Source organism: Lucilia sericata, unplaced genomic scaffold (genome assembly GCF_015586225.1).
Source record: "Lucilia sericata isolate MDLA Ls3-8-SP2 unplaced genomic scaffold, ASM1558622v1 Contig000318F_arrow, whole genome shotgun sequence".
Taxonomy (NCBI): Eukaryota; Metazoa; Arthropoda; class Insecta; order Diptera; family Calliphoridae; genus Lucilia; species Lucilia sericata.
The window spans coordinates 24,505-38,320 of NW_023994342.1; the positions used below are offsets into that span (position 1 = coordinate 24,505).

Below are 13,816 nucleotides of genomic sequence, written 5' to 3' on the forward strand. Positions count from 1 at the left end.
TTGAGAAGGATGTGAAAGGAGAAAGGATTTGAATAAGGAAATAAATGAGTTGGGTTTCTGCTACTACAAAGTTTATGTTCTTGAAGTTATTATAATAAAAGTTGTGGAAAATTATTTGTGGGTTATTTCTAGAAAATTTACACAAAAGCATTAAATGGTCAATGTTTATGATGTTCATGCTCTTACTTATTATATTTATTGTAATGTTGTAAATTGAAATACATGGGTTGATGTTGATGGGACCACAACAAAAATAACATTATGTTTCAAAATACTACTTGTGGCACTTAATGAAAAACCAACATAATCTCAAAATATAGTCAATCAAAATGATGTTGAATATACAGAGGGAGAGACCTTAATGATATTAAGAGATGTGAAGGGATAAGTGACAGAGTATGGGGAACAAAGTGTAACAACTGAAAGTCTCGACAAGGGAAGTTAACTCATAGCTAAAGATGGAATAAGACAAATAAGTTGAAGATTTTGAAACATTCTTCATTAAACGTTGTTTAAGAAGTTATAAGCGAATAAAAATCGATTTTTGGTCAAATATACGAGTGATCACAAATCGAGCTTATTTTCTCAATTAAACGCATATTTACGAAGTTATAAACGCTTTAAGATTTTTTTAGTTTTTCTTAGTAAAAATCGATTTTTGGTCAAATATACGAGTGATCGCAAATGAAGCTTATTTTCTCAATTAAACGCATATTTACGAAGTTGTTAACGGTTTAAGATTTTCTTAATGAAAATCGATTTTCTAAGATTTTCTTAATGAAATTCGATTTTTGGTCAAATATACGAGTGATCGCAAATGAAGCTTATTTTCTTAAATTAAACGCATATTTACGAAGTTATTAACGATTTTAGATTTTTTGAGTTTTTCTTAGTAAAAATCGATTTTTGGTCAAATATACGAGTGATCACAAATCGAGCTTATTTTCTCAATTAAACGCATATTTACCAAGTTATTAACGATTTAAGATTTTTTGAATTTTTCTCAGTAAAAATCGATTTTTGGTCAAATATACGAATGATCACAAATCAAGCTTATTTTCTCAATTCAACGCATATTTACGATGTTATTAACGATTTAAGATTTTTTGAGTTTTTCTTAATGACAATCAATTTTTGGTCAAATATACGAGTGATCACAAATCGAGCTTATTTTCTCAATTAAACGCATATTTACGAAGTTATTAACGATTTAAGAGTTTTTCTTAGTAAAAATCGATTTTTGGTCAAATATACGAGTGATCACAAATCGGGCTTATTTTATTAATTAAACGCATATTTACGAAGTTATTAACGATTTAAGATTTTTTGAGTTTTTCTTAGTAAAAATCGATTTTGGGTCAAATATACGAGTGATCAAAAATCAAGCTTAATTTTCCAATTAAACGCATATTTACGAAGTTATTAACGATTTAAGATTTTTTGAGTTTTTCTTACTAAAAATCGTTTTTTGGTCAAATATACGAGTGATCACAAATCGAGTTTATTTTCTCAATTAAATGCATATTTACGAAGTTATTAACGATTTAAGATTTTTTGAGTTTTTCTTAGTAAAAATCGATTTTTGGTGAAATATACGAGTGATCACAAATCGAGCTTATTTTCTCAATTAAACGCATATTTACGAAGTTATTAACGATTTTAGATTTTTTGAGTTTTTCTTAGTAAAAATCGATTTTTGGTCAAATATACGAGTGATCACAAATCGAGCTTATTTTCTCAATTAAACGCATATTTACGAAGTTATTAACGATTATAGATTTTTTGAGTTTTTCTTAGTAAAAATCGATTTTGGGTCAAATATACGAGTGATCACAAATCAAACTTATTTTCTCAATCAAACGCATATTTACGAAGTTATTAACGATTTAAGAGTTTTTCTTAGTAAAAATCGATTTTTGGTCAAATATACGAGTGATCACAAATCGGGCTTATTTTATTAATTAAACGCATATTTACGAAGTTATTAACGATTTAAGATTTTTTGAGTTTTTCTTAGTAAAAATCGATTTTGGGTCAAATATACGAGTGATCAAAAATCAAGCTTAATTTTCCAATTAAACGCATATTTACGAAGTTATTAACGATTTAAGATTTTTTGAGTTTTTCTTACTAAAAATCGTTTTTTGGTCAAATATACGAGTGATCACAAATCGAGTTTATTTTCTCAATTAAATGCATATTTACGAAGTTATTAACGATTTAAGATTTTTTGAGTTTTTCTTAGTAAAAATCGATTTTTGGTCATATATACGAGTGATCACAAATCAAGGTTATTTTCTCAATTAAACGCTTATTTACGAAGTTATTAACGATTTTAGATTTTTTGAGTTTTTCTTATAAAAATCGATTTTTGGTGATATATACTAGTGATCACAAATCAAGCTTATTTTCTCAATTAAACGCATATTTACGTAGTTATTAACGATTTAAGTTTCTGAGTTTTTCTTAGTAACAATCGATTTTTGGTCAAATATACGAGTGATCACAAATCAAGCTTATTTTCTCAATTAAACGCATATTTACGAAGTTATTAACGATTTTAGTTTTTTTGAGTTTTTCTTAGTAAAAATCGATTTCTGGTCAAATATACGAGTGATCACAAATCGAGCTTATTTTCTCAATTAAAAGCATATTTACGAAGTTATTATTAATTTAAGATTTTTTGAGTTTTTCTTAGTGAAAATCGATTTTTGGTGAAATTTACTAGTGATCACAAATCGAGCTTATTTTCTCAATTAAACGCATATTTACGAAGTTATTAACGATTTAGGATTTTTTAAGTTTTTCCTAGTGAAAATCGATTTTTGGTCAAATATACGAGTGATCACAGATCGAGCTTATTTTCTCAATTAAACGCATATTTACGAAGTTTTTAACGATATTAGATTTTTTGAGTTTTTCTTAGTAAAAATCAATTTTTGATCAGAATTACAAGTGATCTTAGATCGAGCTTATTTTCTCAATTAAGCGCATATTTACGAAATTATTAACGATTTTAGATTTTTTGAGTTTTTCTTATAAAAATCGATTTTTGGTCAAATATACGAGTGATCACAAATCGAGCTTATTTTCTCAATTAAACGCATATTTACGAAGTTATTAACGATTTAAGGTTTTTTGAGTTTTTCTTAGTAAAAATCAATTTTTGATCAGAATTACAAGTAATCACAAATCGAGCTTATTTTCTCAATTAAACGCATATTTACGAAGTTATTAACGATTTAAGATTTTTTGATTTTTTCTTAGTAAAAATCGATTTTTGGTCAAATATACGAGTGATCACAAATCGAGCTTATTTTCTCAATTAAACGCATATTTACGAAGTTATTAACGATTTAAGATTTTTTGAGTTTTTCTTACTAAAAATCGATTTTTGGTCAAATATACGAGTGATCACAAATCGAGCTTATTTTCTCAATTAAACGCATATTTACGAAGTTATTAACGATTTTAGATTTTTTGAGTTTTTCTTACTAAAAATCGATTTTTGGTCAAATATACGAGTGATCACAAATCGAGCTTATTTTCTCAATTAAACGCATATTTACGAAGTTATTAACGATTTTAGATTTTTTGAGTTTTTCTTATAAAAATCGATTTTTGGTGATATATACTAGTGATCACAAATCAAGCTTATTTTCTCAATTAATCGCATATTTACGTAGTTATTAACGATTTAAGTTTCTGAGTTTTTCTTAGTAACAATCGATTTTTGGTCAAATATACGAGTGATCACAAATCAAGCTTATTTTCTCAATTAATCGCATATTTACGTAGTTATTAACGATTTAAGTTTCTGAGTTTTTCTTAGTAACAATCGATTTTTGGTCAAATATACGAGTGATCACAAATCAAGCTTATTTTCTCAATTAAACGCATATTTACGTAGTTATTAACGATTTAAGTTTCTGAGTTTTTCTTAGTAACAATCGATTTTTGGTCAAATATACGAGTGATCACAAATCAAGGTTATTTTCTCAATTAAACGCATATTTACGAAGTTATTAACGATTTTAGTTTTTTTTGAGTTTTTCTTAGTAAAAATCGATTTTTGGTCAAATATACGAGTGATCACAAATCGAGCTTATTTTCTCAATTAATCGCATATTTACGTAGTTATTAACGATTTAAGTTTCTGAGTTTTTCTTAGTAACAATCGATTTTTGGTCAAATATACGAGTGATCACAAATCAAGGTTATTTTCTCAATTAAACGCATATTTACGAAGTTATTAACGATTTTAGTTTTTTTGAGTTTTTCTTAGTAAAAATCGATTTTTGGTCAAATATACGAGTGATCACAAATCGAGCTTATTTTCTCAATTAATCGCATATTTACGTAGTTATTAACGATTTAAGTTTCTGAGTTTTTCTTAGTAACAATCGATTTTTGGTCAAATATACGAGTGATCACAAATCAAGCTTATTTTCTCAATTAATCGCATATTTACGTAGTTATTAACGATTTAAGTTTCTGAGTTTTTCTTAGTAACAATCGATTTTTGGTCAAATATACGAGTGATCACAAATCAAGCTTATTTTCTCAATTAAACGCATATTTACGAAGTTATTAAGGATTTAAGATTTTTTGAGTTTTTCTTAGTAAAAATCGATTTTTGGTCATATATACGAGTGATCACAAATCAAGGTTATTTTCTCAATTAAACGCATATTTACGAAGTTATTAACGATTTTAGTTTTTTTGAGTTTTTCTTAGTAAAAATCGATTTTTGGTCAAATATACGAGTGATCACAAATCGAGCTTATTTTCTCAATTAAAAGCATATTTACGAAGTTATTATTAATTTAAGATTTTTTGAGTTTTTCTTAGTGAAAATCGATTTTTGGTGAAATTTACTAGTGATCACAAATCGAGCTTATTTTCTCAATTAAACGCATATTTACGAAGTTATTAACGATTTAGGATTTTTTAAGTTTTTCCTAGTGAAAATCGATTTTTGGTCAAATATACGAGTGATCACAGATCGAGCTTATTTTCTCAATTAAACGCATATTTACGAAGTTTTTAACGATATTAGATTTTTTGAGTTTTTCTTAGTAAAAATCAATTTTTGATCAGAATTACAAGTGATCTTAGATCGAGCTTATTTTCTCAATTAAGCGCATATTTACGAAATTATTAACGATTTTAGATTTTTTGAGTTTTTCTTAGTAAAAATCGATTTTTGGTCAAATATACGAGTGATCACAAATCGAGCTTATTTTCTCAATTAAACGCATATTTACGAAGTTATTAACGATTTTAAATTTTTTGAGTTTTTCTTAGTAAAAACCGTTTTTTGGTCAAATATACGAGTGATCACAAATCGAGCTTATTTTCTCAATTAAACGCATATTTACGAAGTTATTAACGATTTAAGGTTTTTTGAGTTTTTCTTAGTAAAAATCAATTTTTGATCAGAATTACAAGTAATCACAAATCGAGCTTATTTTCTCAATTAAACGCATATTTACGAAGTTATTAACGATTTAAGATTTTTTTAGTTTTTCTTAGTGAAAATCGATTTTTGGTGAAATTTACTAGTGATCACAAATCGAGCTTATTTTCTCAATTAAACGCATATTTACGAAGTTATTAACGATTTAGGATTTTTTAAGTTTTTCCTAGTGAAAATCGATTTTTGGTCAAATATACGAGTGATCACAGATCGAGCTTATTTTCTCAATTAAACGCATATTTACGAAGTTTTTAACGATATTAGATTTTTTGAGTTTTTCTTAGTAAAAATCAATTTTTGATCAGAATTACAAGTGATCTTAGATCGAGCTTATTTTCTCAATTAAGCGCATATTTACGAAATTATTAACGATTTTAGATTTTTTGAGTTTTTCTTAGTAAAAATCGATTTTTGGTCAAATATACGAGTGATCACAAATCGAGCTTATTTTCTCAATTAAACGCATATTTACGAAGTTATTAACGATTTTAAATTTTTTGAGTTTTTCTTAGTAAAAACCGTTTTTTGGTCAAATATACGAGTGATCACAAATCGAGCTTATTTTCTCAATTAAACGCATATTTACGAAGTTATTAACGATTTAAGGTTTTTTGAGTTTTTCTTAGTAAAAATCAATTTTTGATCAGAATTACAAGTAATCACAAATCGAGCTTATTTTCTCAATTAAACGCATATTTACGAAGTTATTAACGATTTAAGGTTTTTTGAGTTTTTTTTAGTAGAAATCTATTTTTGGTCAAATATATGAAAGATCTCAAATCGGGGTTATTTTCTCAATTAAACGCATATTTACGAAGTTATTAACGATTTTAGATTTTTTGAGTTTTTCTTACTAAAAATCGATTTTTGGTCAAATATACGAGTGATCACAAATTTAGCTTATTTTCTCAATTAAACGCATATTTACGAAGTTATTAACGATTTTAGATTTTTTGAGTTTTTCTTACTAAAAATCGATTTTTGGTCAAATATACGAGTGATCACAAATCGAGCTTATTTTCTCAATTAAACGCATATTTACGAAGTTATTAACGATTTTAGATTTTTTGAGTTTTTCTTACTAAAAATCGATTTTTGGTCAAATATACGAGTGATCACAAATCGAGCTTATTTTCTCAATTAAACGCATATTTACGAAGTTATTAACGATTTTAGATTTTTTGAGTTTTTCTTACTAAAAATCGATTTTTGGTCAAATATACGAGTGATCACAAATCGAGCTTATTTTCTCAATTAAACGCATATTTACGAAGTTATTAACGATTTAAGATTTTTTTAGTTTTTCTTAGTAAAAATCGATTTTTGGTCAAATATACGAGTGATCACAAATTTAGCTTATTTTCTCAATTAAACGCATATTTACGAAGTTATTAACGATTTTAGATTTTTTGAGTTTTTCTTACTAAAAATCGATTTTTGGTCAAATATACGAGTGATCACAAATCGAGCTTATTTTCTCAATTAAACGCATATTTACGAAGTTATTAACGATTTTAGATTTTTTGAGTTTTTCTTACTAAAAATCGATTTTTGGTCAAATATACGAGTGATCACAAATCGAGCTTATTTTCTCAATTAAACGCATATTTACGAAGTTATTAACGATTTTAGATTTTTTGAGTTTTTCTTACTAAAAATCGATTTTTGGTCAAATATACGAGTGATCACAAATCGAGCTTATTTTCTCAATTAAACACGTATTTACGAAGTTATTAACGATTTTAGATTTTTTGAGTTTTTCTTATTAAAAATCAATTTTTGGTCAAATATACGAGTGATCACAAATCAAGCTTATTTTCTCAATTAAACGCATATTTACGAAGTTATTAACGATTTAAGATTTTTTGAGTTTTTCTTAGTAAAACTCGATTTTTGGTCAAATATACGAGTGATCACAAATCGAAAATTATAACTTATAAGCAATTTTCGATTCTTTTGAGTATTCTTGATAAAAAGTCTATTTTTTAATCAGAATAAGGAGTGATAGTTCCTTGTTTGTCCTTAAGTTTCTTCTCCAAATTCTAACTTCATTTAAGATTTCCATAATATTATTCTCAAATCTCTACAAAATATCCATTATACTCCTAACAAAACATGAAACTTAATTAAATATTAAATATAGTATTCATGATTTATTTGGACAAAATTAAACACAAATTCTACAACAAATAACTATAAACTACTTCATGAATAAAACTTTATTTATTTGTACATGAGAAGAGTATATTAAGATATCATACACACACATACAAATAAATACACAACACAATTTCCTTCCTTTTAGCAGTAATACAAAGATACAATTATTGTGATACAAACAATTAAACATATGTTGAGCTAAATAAAAAAATCACATACACACAGACAATGATAGTTGGACAAACAATTAAACAATCCGTATTAGAAACAAAGTACCAGATACTGAAATAGACACATACACATACAGACATAGACATTCAAAAGTAAATAATTGAGTGAATAAAATTAAAATCTACTTAAAAGGCCTCTAAAGGATTTTCAAACATGTGTATGAAAGGATGATAGAGAGTGAGAGAGAGATGGCCAGCTTATACTTGTAGATATGATTGTATATATATATATTTATAACTTTGTTGGAAATGGACAATACGCCATATGTGTACTGTTTTGGTACAATTTGGATGAAGTTGCACGGTGGTCTAACAGCGGTCACAACGGGTCATGGGCATTGTCCACTAGGATATCAATGGACCATGTTCTGCTTTAACAAAGTTACTTAAAAACGAAGGCTTTAAATAGTATATCCAGTTCATATTGATCTCGACTTCTATTGGGATCTTAAGATCTTAACTTTGGTCCTAAACTTGTTGAGTACTCGATGCAGATAAAAAGGATCATAAGATAAAACAAAAAGAAAAGGAGGAATCAAAGAAGAACATTTGAAAAGTACACAATATTCAATTTCCCTTCATCGAATTGTAATTTAAATTTCTCTCATCCCTGCAATTTCATACAGATAAACATTGAGATAGAGACTTCGATGATGATGATGATGGGGTTATAATGTACCTGATGATGCCATTGTCGATTGATAATAATGCAACAAGTTCTACATACAATTTGTGCAACATTTAGGCATCATTTCATTAAGCTACTACACCCATTGTCCAAACACCTATTTGAAGTTGATACTTTGGTTTTACAGCAAATACATAGAATAGATGTTTGTACAAACGGTTATGTGTTTTTAGGTAAAGTGTGCAAAAATATTTACCACTTTCTAACCATTCTACCATGCATGTGATTTGTGTGTGTATTTTCTTTGTTGTTTTTGAACCACATTTGGTCAAATGTTTTACTATTGATTATGGTGTTAAATGCTTGACAAGTCAACGGATGTATACATTTTACTAGATGGAGAGAGAGAGAGAGAGGGATACTGGCTTGGAACATTGAAATTTTGTAATAATATTATGTAACTTTTATAAAAAAGTTGGATTTTTCTTTGGGCTAAAGGTATTTTATTGACTTGCCTACAGTCCTCTCTATGGTTTAGTCTGCGGAAATATAAGTGATCAGAAGTGATCGGGCTTATTTTCATATTTACGTATTTACGAAGTTAGAAGTGATTTTAGGTTATTTGAGATTTCGATTTCGATCGATTTTTGGTCAGAAATATAAGTGATCAAAAATCGAGCTTATTTTCTCAATTAAACGCATATTTAGGAAGTTATAAGCGATTTTAAGTTGTCTGCCTTTTCTTTATAAAAAATCGGACCTTTCTACGATTTTGTCTGCATATAGTATAGTTGCTAGTCGAGCCACTAGTCTATAGACTATTAAATTGTTTAGAGACTAGTCTTTGGACTGGTCGAAAGTCTCCAAACATCGATTTTTGGGGGAAAATATGAGTGATCACGAATTTTCACTGTTTTCTCCATTAATGCGTTTTTTAACAATCTACAGCAGATTTTAGGTTTTCCTTATAAAAATCGTTTATGGGAAATATAAGTGATCAGTTCATTGTTGTCTCAATTGGTGTGTTATTTAAGGATCTATGGCCGATTTTAGGTTTTGCATCGATTTTTTTAATGGAAAGTTTGAATAATCGCAGATTTTCACATATATAAGGATTTTAAAAATAAGTTATATAGTGATCGCACTATTTTCCTATTTTCTATACAGAAAATTTTTTAATGCAAAATTTAAATGATCGCTGATTTTCACTATTAGGGGAGTTTTTTAAGAATCATATAAAGATCGTTTTTTGGAGGGAAATATTAGTTTATCACAGATTTTCACTATTTTCTCCATTAGAGCGTTTTTTTTAAGAATCTATGATCCATGATCATCAACTTCACTGTTTTTTTTCAATTGTTGTGTTATTTAAGGATCTATGGCCGATTTTATGTTTGGCATATGAAAATATATTTTTGAATGGAAAATATGAATGATCGCAGAATTTCATACATAAGGATCTGCAGCCGATTTTAGATTTTTCTCATCGAATTATTCAAGTGATCGTAAGCTTTTGTATGTTGAATGGAAACTAATCACTTTCTGAGTCGATTTAGCTATGTCCGTCTGTCTGTCCATTTGTGTGTCCATGTAAACTTTACAGCACACTCTACAGGTCGCAATTTTTAAGATAATTTGATGAAATTTGGCACATATGACCCAAGGAAAATGGTTAAAATCGCTCCATTATATCGTGTAGCCCCCATACAGCCGTACCCCCCAAATAGGGCTTTTAAGCCATAAATATGTTAAATGTTCTTGTATCAGTTCAAAAATCGGAAAAATTTAGTTTTATATAAATTTTAATGATACTGCTGATTTTCGTAAATATCGGGCCTCATTTGACCCTATCCCCCATACAAAGTCCCCTTCAGAAAATGACTTAATGGGCAAATCAAAATTTTAGGATTTTTAGACGATTTAAGGTTTTTCATATGATTTTTCCAAACCTGCATAAGACTACATATAACAAGAGTATGTCTATTGAATCGCATGTGTGTCTGGTGTATATCTTTTGCATGGTGTCAACATGACACTTTTGTATGCAAATAGAAATAGCCAAAAACGCCCGGATAAATAATTCAAAAAGGGGTGGTAAATCGTGTCCTATGATAACTAATATTTACAGAGGATAAATTTTGGTGGTTTAAGGCGGCTGGTGAAACGGCCTCAAATACAATTGCTGCATTGTTTGGCTATAAGGGAGTTGGGATAACTAATTAGGGTTACTTAGGGTGAGCTATTAACTGATGACCAGGAAATGATGGGCATATGTAAAACGTTAGGAAGAGGACTTTACTAAAAGTTACCACAAAATTACACTTCATTATTTAATTAAGTTGCCAATAGTTTTAATATTATTTTAAAAAACTTCAATATTTTCTTTAACGTTTTGTAACGTTAGCCCCTTTTAAACTTTTAATTTCTATAGTTTTCTTTATAGTCTTTCATTAGGTCCAACACTTTGTTAACTTTTTAATTAAAAGTATCAGTCTTTTGTGTAAATATTTATTAAAAAAAAAACAAAAAACTACTTAAAACTAAAAGTATAATCGTCATCATCACAATAATAATTACCTTTATTGATTATAATCAACAAGAAAACTGTCTTAAGCGTGACAGTAGTAAAAGATTCTTGAGTTATTTCTTACAATAAAAGCCCTTATAATTGAAATGATAAAGTTTTATTATTACATTTTGCCAACAATACTTTACAATTAACTTGAGTAGAATATTTTTTTTTTTTTTGTAAAATTCATTGTTTTTTTGTTTAAGGTTATAATTGACTTTATACTTTAAGCTGCAGCAAGTTCAAAGTATCAGTTTGAGTTAAAGTTTTCACTCTAACGAATACTAAAGTATTTATGAGTATGTGTATATAATATTATACTACTTTCTATACTAACTAAATAACTTACTTATTTGGATGATTTTAATATAAAGTTTTGCAAAACTTCAAGTGGTTTGTTAGAGAGCCAGAGAAAGATCAGGGTGTGCTGCAGGATTGTTTGTTAAACTTTTTTTCTTTTCAAAACTATTATTGAATATGTTTTTCTTTCGTATGGTTGTCAGTTGTAAAATACAAAAACAATTCGTCTCTTTTCTAAATATTTTGCCAATATTTTCAGGAAGATTATTTGGGAAAATATTATTGTTGGTTTGGTTTTAAGAATTAACAATAAGAAATATTATTTAAAAAGTAGAAAATTGTAAGAGTAATAACTTGCTTGAGGATTAAGGAAAATCCACAGACATGTATAGAATTTTATGGATTGCAATAGTTTTGTTTCTTCTTTTTTTATTTGACCTTTTCATAGTTCGTAAAAATTTAAGGGTTTTATAAATAGAGAAAGATCAACATACATTGATGGTGAAATAATTGAAAATAAACTTTAGTTTTGATCAAATTTCCAAATTCCTTAAAGATCTAAAGTCGATGTTAGGTTTTGCATAGAAATATTGATTTTTGATGGAACTGATCTAATTGTAGCTTTATATAAGGCATAATTGAAAATAAACTTTAGTTTTTAGTGCAAATTTTTACGTTACTATAGTCGACACAATAGTCGACTCTATAGTCGACACAATAGTCGACTCCATAGTCGACACAATAGTCGACTCTATATTCGTCACAATAGTCGACCCTAAAGTCGATACAATAGTCGACTCTATAGTCGACACAATAGTCGACTCTTTATTCGACTCTATAGTCGACACTATAGTCGACTCTATAGTCGACACTATAGACGACTCTATAGTCGACACTATAGTCGACTCTATAGTCGACACTATAGTCTATTCAAGGGTTTCATAAATAGAGAAAGATCACAATACATAGATGGAGAAATAATTGAAAATAAACTTTAGTTTTGATCAAATTTCCAAATTCCTTAAAGATCTAAAGTCGATGTTAGCTTTTGCATAGAAATATTGATTTTTGATGGAACTGATCTAATTGTAGCTTTATATAAGGATCTACAGCCTATTTTAGGTCTCTCATTAAAAATTCCATATTTAAGGAAAATTAAAGTGATCACATGATTTTTGCAATTTTCTCACATGATCTGATTTTGGTCCTACACCCACCTTAAAGTATACCAATCGACTGAGAATCACTTTTAGAGTAGATTTAGCTGTGTCCGTTCGTACGTCTGTCCGTCTGTGTGTCCATGTAAACCTTGTGTGCACTCTACAGGTCGCAATTTTTAAGATAATTTTATGAAATTTGATCCAAGGAAGCTTAATAAGAATGGTTAAAATCGGTCCATTATTTCGTATACAACCGTACACCCCGAATAGTGTTTTTGAGCTCAAAAATCGGCAAAACTTAGTTTTATATAAGTCTTAATGATACTGCTGATCGGACTGATTTCGTAATGATCGGGCCTCATTTGACCCTATTCCCCATACAAAGTCCCCTTCAGAAAATGACTTGATGGTCAAAATTCACTTATAAACACTAATATCACGATGATATTCTGCATAAATAACTGATGTAGACGTAAATCCTTCTACCAACATTTATAAGAATAGGACCATATTAACCCCCTGCCCCATATAATCCCTTTTTTGTTAACAAATTGTTAAAATATTTCTGAACTAAGATAAAAATGAAATTAAATACTTAATTATTAAAAAAATAATCAAAATTTGCAACATGATCACTGGTGTAGGGTATCATATGGTTGCCCATGCCCTACTTTAAATTCTTACTTGTTTTATGATAAGTTTAAGTGATCACAGATTTTTGTTATTTTGACTTTAGGGTTTTCGCATAAAAGTTTTTTTAATGAAAAATTTAAGTGATCACGAATTCTTGCTATTTGCTCAATTGAGCATTATTTAATGATCTACAACAGATTTTAGGTTTTACATATAACAGTAAATTTTTGATGGAAACATAGATTTTTCCTATTGCCGAATATACAAAATTAATTTTTAGTGAAAATTTAAGTGATCGCAGATTTTTACTATTTTTTCAACTGCAGCGATAGTGATCCCATCAGTTTCAAAACTTGTAAATGCAACCACCTATAAATTTAAACATAAATCCACACCAACAAACTTTTATGAATATAAAACACAATCTTTGTAAATCAACAACAACACTAGTAGCAGCAAAAAAACTCAAACCCTGACACGTGTGAAAGAATTAGAAAGCATCCAAGTTAGACGATGAATGTATGTGTGGTATATGGTGTAAATAAAAATCAAGCAAAAAAACTTAAAACCGGAAAAGGATGTAGCAGAAGAAAACTTACAAAAGAAAATAAACTAAAAAAAGGAGATAAAACAAAAAGTAAACATAAGTTTTATTCA

General features: G+C 28.1%; 1 protein-coding gene across 2 annotated transcripts in view; it reads left to right on the plus strand.

The window, feature by feature from the left end:
- The window catches only part of LOC119603628 (titin homolog), a 178,665-nt gene that overhangs the window by 24,504 nt on the left and 140,345 nt on the right, over positions 1–13,816 (plus strand). The gene's annotated exons all lie outside the window — the stretch shown is intronic.